Here is an 11,400-nt window from a genome sequence, read left to right on the forward strand (position 1 = left end):
TATTGCACGTTACGCCCAAACCACACCTAACTACTTCAGACCAACCCATTTTAGATTTGCGTCGGGCGCAAGAGTCATTTATCCCGCCGGTATCATAGCAACAGCGCCCGAGATCCGCCCACAAAGCTACTTCCGTTTCACGTTTGATACTTGCATTTCAGATCGTTAAAATAGGGCCCTATAAATAAAACTGAATTCAATTGAATCTGAGGCTTTGGTTCATAAATGGCATGGGGAGCAACGTAACAATAATTACACAATAACACTTTGAATTAGTAATCTAGAACAAGTTGTTAAAAAAATTGCATGAATTCATCAAATCAAAGTAGTCCTCAAACGTATCTTAAGAATGTCATGTGATGTGCTGCTTCAGTACACAACAATATATTCCTGGGACCAAGGCTGGACATCTGGCATACCGGGCATTTTCCCGGTGGGCCGACGCACTTTTGGGCCGATTCGACGATATAAATAGACCTTTTTTTTTTATTTTTGGCCGGGCCGGCCCATAAAGAACTCACAGCGGCCCATTGGTTAATTTTATTTATTGGCACTGGCCTGACCCAATCAAATCCAGGAACCCCCTTCGCCACTCCGGGCCGCAAATTTACGAATCCCACCATGGCCACGCCTCCCGGCCCTGAGACACGAGCTGTAGTTATGCTGGAAGTTTAGCATTCACGTTAAAATGGACAAACGACCACCAAAGGGCAAGGGAGGTGCAGAGAGATTACAGGAGAAAAAGATTAAGAATCTACAGGCGGATTCCTCAAAATGTGCCAAATTTTCGGACATGTTTGGGGCTGCAGTAGCTGCTTCAACATCAGCATTACCTGAAGCCGAGGAGGAGGAGAGGTGGCTGGCTATACAGAGAAGAAGAAACAGCTTCATGACAGGGAAGAAGCCGAGTGACCATGACAGGGCCATGGGAGCGAGTGAGGAAAAGATGGAAGAGAGAGTAGATGACGATGTGGTAAGGAGTAGGCAAATCAACAGGGACTCTCAGGAAGTGTGTGTGTGTGTGTGTGTGTGTGTGTGTGTGTGTGTGTGTGTGTGTGTGTGTGTGTGTGTGTGTGAAGGGTTATAGTATTTAGCACTATTTAGTATTTATAGTGTAGACACTTGTGTCCAAAGCGACAAAATATGAATCTTACAATAGTTAAAATTAACAAACAGTTTTTAAAGTTGCTAAGCCAATATTAAGCAAAATAGTAATAACAATAATGGCAATACAATATCAATAATAACAAATAATAAAAATACCATAAATATACAAATCATAACTCTAAGAATGAATGAATTATTTAAGTGTAAGATCAACAGATAAGTCTTGAGACCCTCTCGAAGGTTCCAAAACTATCACATGAACGTTGAACACTAGGCAACTCATATAATAGAATGCACGCAGATTTTAAGAGGACTGTCTGCAGGGAATGTGTCTGACCAATCACGGTGGGTGTGGGCTGCCTGGGCCAAAAATGCCAGGGCCAATTTTTTGTCCCAGCCCTGACTGGGACCACTACACATGAACATTTAATATCCAGGAGTTCATGTTCTACACACCGCTGACTATCCCTCTAACAGTTCAGCCACAATGAATGACATTGACCATACTGTGTCCAGCCATGTAGTCTTGTGTTTTATTTGGGGAGGTTTTTAAATTGGTTTTTCAGCATTTTTTCTTTCGAAATCCAGAATAATACCAGGAAAGAAATAATGACTGAAGCCAGACCCTAAAGAGTGCTTTCAGTTCACCCTGCGCTAGCGCCCCTCATTTCAGACATTATGTCTACATGAACCCTCGCAGCTGTTTCCTCTTCCTGTCACAAGGAAAACTGCTCTGAGCCTCTCAGAAATGTCCACAGAAATAGTAGCAGGGAGGTCCATTACAATGGGTCAGACCAAAAAACAAGGTCTACTTTTCTAAACTCTTAGATGCCCCTCGGTGTGACTGTGAGTATGAATATGTTGCGTACACTTAACATACACATAACACTGGGATTGACTGGTGTACACTGCCTCCTGCCCAAAGCATGCTGGGATATACTTCAGCCTCCTGCAGTGGGTGGTTAGTCATGAGTCCACTGCAGTTAGAGAGATAACACCACAAACAAACTTCAAGTGAGTCAAAGGAACTTTAAGCACATTTTACTGGAAAACTATCAGCCGATGCAAAGAGTTCCCGGGTCAAAAACCACAGCAGCGGAGTGGGGAGGGGCAGACATAACCTACAGATGTGTAGATGTGTAACCTGAGCTTACCTGCTTAAGGTGTAGACATGCACGAATATTAATATTGCCCGGTTACTAAAGGAGTTATCTAAGTCAGTTAACGTAAGGATGAGAACTCCGATTTTAACCAGGGTAGGTGTTAATAGTGTAAAGGGAAAACTGGGGTATTAAAAACCTGTTCAAAAACCTAAAAATATAATCTGGTTTTTAAAATGCAGGTAAACCCACTGATTGATTAAACCGGCTCTTCCACACGTTGCACACACCTCAACGTATCATTTCTCCTCTCAGCAGCTATTTCAACAGAATGATGTCATTCTTCTCAGTAAATGAATACTTGACATTTCCTGAGGACATCTCATGATGTCAGCTGCATACACTGCCATACTCACTGGCCAAACAAAGAACAGTGACAAGTCGTCAAACCTCCAAAACCTGATGGGCCAGCATGCTTCAAACAAAGTGTTGGACTAGCAGCTTCTGCAGCCTCCCCCCAACCCCCACACACCTTTCTGACATCCCAAATGGGAGTGTTGCATCTAATAATTGTAACTTTCCAAAACAGACAATCTGAATCACCACCTGGTGCCTAAATGAATACAAATTTGTGCAACAGAGCTATTTTCCCTCTCTTAACACAAGGATGGAAATTGATGCAGCAGAACCAGAGATGTCATCTTTTTTATTCCATGAATGCCTGCAGAGCAGAAGGCTATAGACCAGTCCTTCCAGAAAAACGCGATTATGCGATTGCATAATTCAATGCATAATCAGCCAAAGTCCGCATATTCATGCGTGGGCCGCATTTTTTCAAATATGCCGCACTTTCGCCGCATAAATTGCCGATTTCCGTGCAAAATATGCTTGCATGATTTCATAATCCCCGCATTTTTGTTTCAAAAAAGTCACATATATCTTAGCAGAAAGTTGAAAAAATTTGGCGTTTACTTCACACAAGAGCAGCCATTTTCCCCTGTTGCCATGGGAACGTTATGAAGTCACGTAAACATCATCGTAAAGCAGGTGTTGGAGGTTGAATTTGACATGTACTTTGAGTCTCTTAAGTTGGTATCCAATAAGAAACCTATCGTAATATCTGATGTCTACTCAGATTTAAGTGCTCCTGCTGTCTATATTATTAACGATTTTTGAAAGTCTGTCTTTTTTGTATCTTTTATTTCCCTCTGTTTAGACTATTACTTTTATTTTTACTTTAATATTATATTATTTGTATATATTTTTGTATCTTTGTTTACTTTATTTGACTGAATATCTGTAAACTATTTTTGGAAATTAAGTTTAAAAACAGCAGGGTGTTGGGGGAATCACTTTTTCTTCTCTTTTTCATCAAAACGCAGTTTTTGCAAGTTCCCGCAATTTTTGCCCACAACAATCACAAAAAAACTCTGCGTTTTTCTGTAAGGACTGATAGACTTATTTCTAACTCCACCCCTCCAGATGTTTCTACTTTTCAAACTTGTAGTCTTCAACCAACGCTGCCTCGAGTGACATCACTTGAGGACATTTATCAGACTTTCTACCTCTGGGGGATTTATACAAATGAAGTGGCATATGTGCAGGCAGCTTTACTAACCTAACCAACATTATAGGCCTATAGTTGTGTTTTAACACAATATCAGAATCAGAAAAGAGTTTATTGCCACATACAGCTATGTGGAAGTGCCTCGTGAATGGTGCATACATACACAAACAAACAAACAAACATAATAAACATTAATAAGAAAATCTATGTTCCAAATGTTTCATTTAGAGCCCGACCGATATATCGGCGGGCTGATATTATTGGCCGATATTTGGCATTTTCCAAACTATTGGTATCTGCATTTATAATGGCTGATAAAAAAAAAAATAATAATTATTATTTTTTTTTTTTAAATATTCATTCATCAGAATCATTTATAATGACAAATAAAATATATATATAAAAAAAAAACAGATGAAAACCCCCTTCAACCGTGTTCTGAGTGTTGGCGTCGCATAGTCTGTCCCCCAGAGGGCGCTCTACAACGACCCTGTTGGCAACACTCTTTGATTTTTTTGTTGTTATTGTCTTTTTGTTCAAAGGACTTTAAGTTTCATATCTGAAGTTTGTATTTATACGTTTTATTTATCAGAACTTTAATATATTTTGATGTTCCTCTGTTCTGTTGAGACAATAAAACAAACTATTATTTTTAAACTGCATTATCATTATTTTAGTGAGGACTCATAAATAACTACAAAGCTGAATATTTGACCATTTATCTGTTAAAATGACTTTTAGCTAACTATTTCAACCGTTTATACAGTACCTATTACTAATCATTTGAGTTGTTTAGCCATTACTTTTAGCTAGTTATTTCTACTATTACTTTTACCTGTTTTTATTCTGTGCTTGCCTGCTAACTAGTTTTCTCTTACATAACTGCAACATGTAGTGTTCAAATGTGACAGTTGACTTAATGTACATATTCCTTTCATCAAATCATAATTTCTATTTACTACCATGCTGCCAAATAACCCAGCATTCAGCTTTTTTAAACTTTGGAGAAACTTCTTCCAAACCTCAAATATTCCAAAGGACAGAGGGGACGTGTGAAGACATGTCTTCCTGCTGGATGGACACAAAGCAGTCCTCCAGTCCTACAGGACACGGCTCCCTGTCACAGCTGACACGTGACTAATTTTAGCCACATATTTGACCTTGGATGCCCAGGCATCCTCATAACCCCCCCATGTTGCTGCTATATAGTTCACCTAATGCCTGTAGAAACATAGAGCTGTATCCGTGTGTGTCTGTGTAACATTGGTGTCTCTAAATGTTGTTTCACATTGTATTTAATCACATTTCACGCCAGAAGCTGTATTTAATAGGGTATCAACCAACTTCAAAGGTTAAGAAAAAGGTAACTAAGTTGCAGTAATTGAATGGTAATGCCGTTACAAATTTGTTTTATTAAAAACTTCTTCTTTTAAACGCCATTTTGAGAAACTAACCTGCAGAATTTATGAATGTCTTGCAATGGTTTCCTGTTACGAAAGAGAAGCCTCCAGAGAGGAACTAAATGTGAGTCACTCAGTAGCCTATCTGGATTAGGCTACACCAGCATGCCTTCATTCAGCAGGCTGACAGGCAGACAGCTTTACACTGACTTGGCAGTGGCCACATGTTTATGAAAATATGTTAATAATGTGAGCGGGGAACATGGAGGGGAAATTCAGTCTCAAACAATGCTTTGCAGTCAGAATGGTGTGTGAGTGCTGCGTCCTGCCCTGACACAGCACGAGCCCCACACAGACAGCAGGAACCAATCAACGTCCACAGCGGGAAGCATCGTTTCCATACGGTCCTCACAGCCGTATGCTAACGTGCTCGCTAGCTTTGTGTGCTAAGTAGCTTTTGCAGCTTTTCGAACTGAGTAAAGAGACTTTAACGTTACCGTGGCCCAACACAAGCACGCAGTACATGGCAACAGGTAGCTCGAGCATACACGGCTTAGAAACGTGTCTTCTTACCTTAGAGGAGTCAGTTCTGTCCTGCTGCTCACTGCAAACCCTTCACACAGGACTGGTCCCTCCTGCTGCTGTTGTGCAACTCCCCCACAGACACACACACACACACACACACACACACACACACATCACAAACCCCCTCTCTCTCTCTCTCTGTCTGTCTTTGTGTCTCTCTGTCTCTCTCTCTCTCTCTCTCTCTGTCTGTCTGTGTGTCTCTCTCTCAGAGCTTACCTTGGGAAACAGACTGTAGCCTACATTGCAAAGCAAGTGTGAAATAAAACAATAAGTAAAGATCTAGAAAGTAAACAGAGCTGTGTAACATTGTAATTATATGAAAAAATGTATAGTCTACATATGACATATGAAAAAGTGTGGACAGTACAGTTAAAAATATGAATAGCAATAAGTGATAGGTGTGTCTGATTGACAGATGATTAACATTGTCTTCAGTCTTCATTTACTGGTTTTATTTGGTTGGACGTCCTGTCCATGTCCCAGCAGCTCACACATGGCGCTGCTGTAATCACCCAGCAGGTATAGACGTTCTGTATCTCTGTCTGTGGTTCTAAGGATACTTCAAAGTGGTGGTCAGGTTGTGACAAGTGTTTGTTAAAAAGTAGGTGAAACATCATAGTTCCCTCTCTCTACACTCAGCCTCTTGCACTGCGATGGGGCCATCGTTTCCTGACAGAAAGTAGAAGAGACGCTTCAGTATTAGTGTTTAAGTCTGAGTCTGATCTCACAGGACACTCTTGTACGGTGGCCCTGAGAGGCCACAGCACGCAACAATAAGACAACACGTGCAAATAAGACAACACGTGCAAATAAGACAACACGTGCAAATAAGACAACACGCACTAATAAGACAACACGCACTAATAAGACAACACGCACTAATAAGACAACACGCACTAATAAGACAACACGCACTAATAAGACAACACGCACTAATAAGACAACACCTGCAAATAAGACAACACGCACTAATAAGACAACACGCACAAATAAGACAACACGTGCAAATAAGACAACACGCACTAATAAGACAACACGCACTAATAAGACAACACGCACTAATAAGACAACACGCACTAATAAGACAACCCGCACTAATAAGACAACACGCACTAATAAGACAACCCGCACTAATAAGACAACACGCACTAATAAGACAACCCGCACTAATAAGACAACACCTGCAAATAAGACAACACGCACTAATAAGACAACACGCACTAATAAGACAACACGCACTAATAAGACAACACGCACTAATAAGACAACACGCACTAATAAGACAACACCTGCAAATAAGACAACACGCGCACTAATAAGACAACACGCACTAATAAGACAACACGCACTAATAAGACAACACGCACAAATAAGACAACACGCGCAAATAAGACAACACGCACTAATAAGACAACACCTGCAAATAAGACAACACGCACTAATAAGACAACACCTGCAAATAAGACAACACGCACTAATAAGACAACACGCACTAATAAGACAACACGCACTAATAAGACAACACGCACTAATAAGACAACACGCACTAATAAGACAACACCTGCAAATAAGACAACACGCACTAATAAGACAACACACATAATAAGACAACACCTGCAAATAAGACAACACGCACTAATAAGACAACACGCACTAATAAGACAACACACACTAATAAGACAACACGCACTAATAAGACAACACCTGCAAATAAGACAACACGCACTAATAAGACAACACGCACTAATAAGACAACACGCACTAATAAGACAACACGCACTAATAAGACAACACGCACTAATAAGACAACACCTGCAAATAAGACAACACGCACTAATAAGACAACACGCACTAATAAGACAACACGCACTAATAAGACAACACGCACAAATAAGACAACACGTGCAAATAAGACAACACGCACTAATAAGACAACACGCACTAATAAGACAACACGCACTAATAAGACAACACGCACAAATAAGACAACACGCACTAATAAGACAACACGTGCAAATAAGACAACACGCACTAATAAGACAACACGCACTAATAAGACAACACGCACTAATAAGACAACACGCACTAATAAGACAACACGCACTAATAAGACAACACGCACTAATAAGACAACACGCACAAATAAGACAACATGTGCAAATAAGACAACACGCACTAATAAGACAACACGCACTAATAAGACAACACGCACTAATAAGACAACACGCACTAATAAGACAAGGCGAGGTTGTTAAGCCTGCAAGCGCTTGTGGAGTTTAACTCCGAAAATGCAGCTAACCACAGGTTACTCTTAAAATCTCTCCTTATGACCTGTCTCTCTTAGTTACCTGTTATAGTTACGCTGTTATAGTCCTAGACTGCCGGGGGACTTCCTTCCTTTGACACACTGAGCTGCTCTCTCCTCTCCCTTTCTATTACTGTTTCTATTACTGTTACTATTACTATTACTATTTGTGTGCAGCCCGTCCCAGAAATGCTTGTTACTAATCCTAGCTTCTGGGGAGTTTACTCCCCGGAGTCCTTATGCTTTTTTTTTCCCCCAGCGTATTTCCTTGGAGAACGTTGGCACCAAGACCCTGGTTGCAGCTGTCGCCGTGGTCCTGCTGCACTCCCTGCTGAGCTCAGCGGTGCCCTGCAATGTCATGCTGCGTCCTGCTGAACCCTGCAGCTTCCCGCTACATCCAGTCACTGTTCCATTATTAATGTGACTACTATCTCCATTGTTCATCACACCCCCAACCGGCTCGTCAGACACCGCCTACCAAGAGCCTGGGTCTGTCCGAGGTTTCTTCCCAAGAGGGAGTTTTTCCTCGCCACTGTCACACTGCTTGCTCTTGAGGGAATTACTGGAATTGTTGGAATTGTTGGGGCTTTGTAAATTATAGAGTGTGGTCTAGACCTACTCTATCTGTAAAGTGTCTCAAGATAACTTATGTTATGATTTGATACTATAAATAAAATTGAATTGAATTGAATTGAAATTGAATTAAAATGGACATGTGTTGTGATACTTAAACAAATAATCCATCAACGGCGAAATAAAAGCCTCTTATTTACGAGAGCGGTCTGAGAGACCTCCATCTTAGAGCGGGGTCTCTGAGCAGGACTGTCTGAGCGATGAGCTAGCGGCCCCGGCAGGCGCTAGCTGGCTGTCGCGTCACTTTATGGAGCTCCTCAATTCCGAAAACTTTGAAACAAATTGTCAATTCGGCAACGATTTTCGCAAGACTGCCCATATTCAAAATCTAAAGAGTTCATTTCTCGCCTAAAACATATTCAGAAGTGAATTTAGTGATGAATAAAATGGCGAAAATTGTTAAAATTGTCCTGTTGTTGGTCTGTCTATGTACCGCAAAGCCAATGGTTGAGGCACATGTGCATCACTTAAAAGTGTCCCCTGGAAACACTTCCGTTGTGGTGTGGGCTATTTGCACGTGTTGTCTTATTTGCAGGTGTTGTCTTATTAGTGTGTGTTGTCTTATTAGTGCATGTTGTCTTATTTGCACGTGTTGTCTTATTTGCACGTGTTGTCTTATTGTTGCGTGCTGTGGCCTCTCAGGGCCACCGTACTCTTGGACCTTTTGTAACCATCTTCAGATGTAGTAACACGTTTTACTACCTGTTTGCCTGCTCAGAAGGGACAAAAGTAACAAGAGAGCAACCCCAACACATGACATCATAAAGCCCTATCTCCTCTAGGAGAGAAGGGGGGAGGTGGAGAGTTTACCCAGCACCCAAGCAAAGCATGTGATTTCATCAAAGTGGAATCATTTATTTTGTTTACATTTGTTATGATACTCATACTCATGTACTGTATATAAGCTATACGTACAGACAAAGGAATGCCTCGATGTTTTGTTAGGTAACCTCATCCTTGTAATGTGATGCTGTTCAATGGTTTGATGTTACAGTAATTTGTATTATGTTGTTATGCTGAATAATAATGTTAATAATATTTATATTCTACTGGCAGCTAAATGTCTCAATATTTCATTATGGGGGATTTAGATAAGTGAGACTAGAATATTCAATATCAAAAAGAGAAAGTTTAGTTCAGATTTAGTTAAGTGTCAGAATGTGTGTAAGAGGGATTAGCAAACTCTGGATACAGCTTTTCACCCTGTGTGTTGAGCTCTCTGTTTTAGCTACAGAGTGAGGCATCTCACTTCTGTTCCATCTTTGTTGGGAGTCACACATGTGCAGTACCTAGGTAAGGACTACTAGCCAGTCAGAAGCAGAATATGAGGGCGTGCCCTGACAGTACCTAGGTAAGGACTACTAGCCAGTCAGAAGCAGAATATGAGGGCGTGCCCTGACAGTACCTAGGTAAGGACTACTAGCCAGTCAGAAGCAGAGTATGAGGGCCTGACAGTACCTAGGTAAGGACTACTAGCCAGTCAGAAGCAGAGTATGAGGGCGTGCCCTGACAGTACCTAGGTAAGGACTACTAGCCAGTCAGAAGCAGAGTATGAGGGCGTGCCACGCTAGCAGCTAGGCGAGCATTACAACGTTTGTCTCTGAAGTAAAGGCTGGACTACAATAGAGCTGTTTGGAGCAGTTGGTGAACAGTGTTTTCTGTTGGAGATGGTAAGTCTCCAACACTTTGGGCTTTTCACTTTGTAAACCTATAACATGCACAAAAAAGATAGATAACACAATAAAGGAAAGGGGAAAAGCCATAAAGCATAATATGAGCACTTTAAGTTCTAAGCTTAAACTCTTAGCTCCTCTATGAGGAAATAACCAGCTGAGGAAACCGAGTTCCGACATGTCTTTATCAATTCATCTACCCATGCCAGTGGGTCAAACTTTGTTTGCCTGTAACTGGGTTGATGCTCTGCGTTGTGCAGGGAATATGTAGTAACTAGGGCCATCATGGTGTTACTCTCACTTAGGTGTAAATTGTTGTTGATTTGTCTGATTCTGCATAATAGGTTGCTTCATTCACTGTTTGCCATTAATGTGTTAATTCTGTTTCCATTCATTCCCTTCTTTCATTCATGTATACTTATTCTGATTTAGTAGTGTATATTCTTAGATAAAAAAATTCTTCATGTATGTTTGAAGTATTACGCCACTGAACACCAAGTTATGATCTCACTCTTGTAGCAGACTATGAGCTTGAAGAGGCATGGTTTATCAGTTTCTCTTTATTGAGATGGTGCCCCAACTTTATTCTTTGTTTAAAACATTAAACAACTTTTGCTGAGTGCAGGCATTCTATGATGAAATAAATATTAATTAATGTCAATTAATGAACTACCCATATACGCTTTTGAACGTTCCACCAAAACAAATTCCTTCCCAAGGCTATTTTACAGCGACACCGCGGCTCTGTACGGCTCTTAGCACCGCCCAAGACGATTCAATTCAATTCAATTTTATTTATAGTATCAAATCATAACACGAGTTATCTCGAGACACTTTACAGATAGAGTAGGTCAAGACCACACTCTATAATTTACAAAGCGCCAACAATTGCAGTAATTTCCTCAAGAGCAATAGTGCGACCAGTGCGACAGTGGCGAGGAAAAAGTCCCTCTTGAGAAGAAACCTGGGACAGACCCAGGCTCTTGGTAGGCGGTGTCTGACGGTGCCGGTTGGGGATGTGATGAACAGT

General features: G+C 40.9%; 1 protein-coding gene across 2 annotated transcripts in view; it reads right to left on the reverse strand.

Moving 5' to 3' along the window:
• Window positions 1-5,846, reverse strand: part of nek6 (NIMA-related kinase 6) — a 31,404-nt gene extending 25,558 nt beyond the window's left edge. For both annotated transcript variants that reach the window (XM_039780834.1, XM_039780833.1), the window contains exon 1: window positions 5,748-5,846. The gene's annotated coding sequence lies outside the window, so the exon portion shown is untranslated. The remainder of the gene's footprint in view (window positions 1-5,747) is intronic.
• Window positions 5,847-11,400: the final 5,554 nt, after the last annotated feature.

This window comes from Perca fluviatilis, chromosome 17, assembly GCF_010015445.1.
Source record: "Perca fluviatilis chromosome 17, GENO_Pfluv_1.0, whole genome shotgun sequence".
NCBI lineage: Eukaryota > Metazoa > Chordata > Actinopteri > Perciformes > Percidae > Perca > Perca fluviatilis.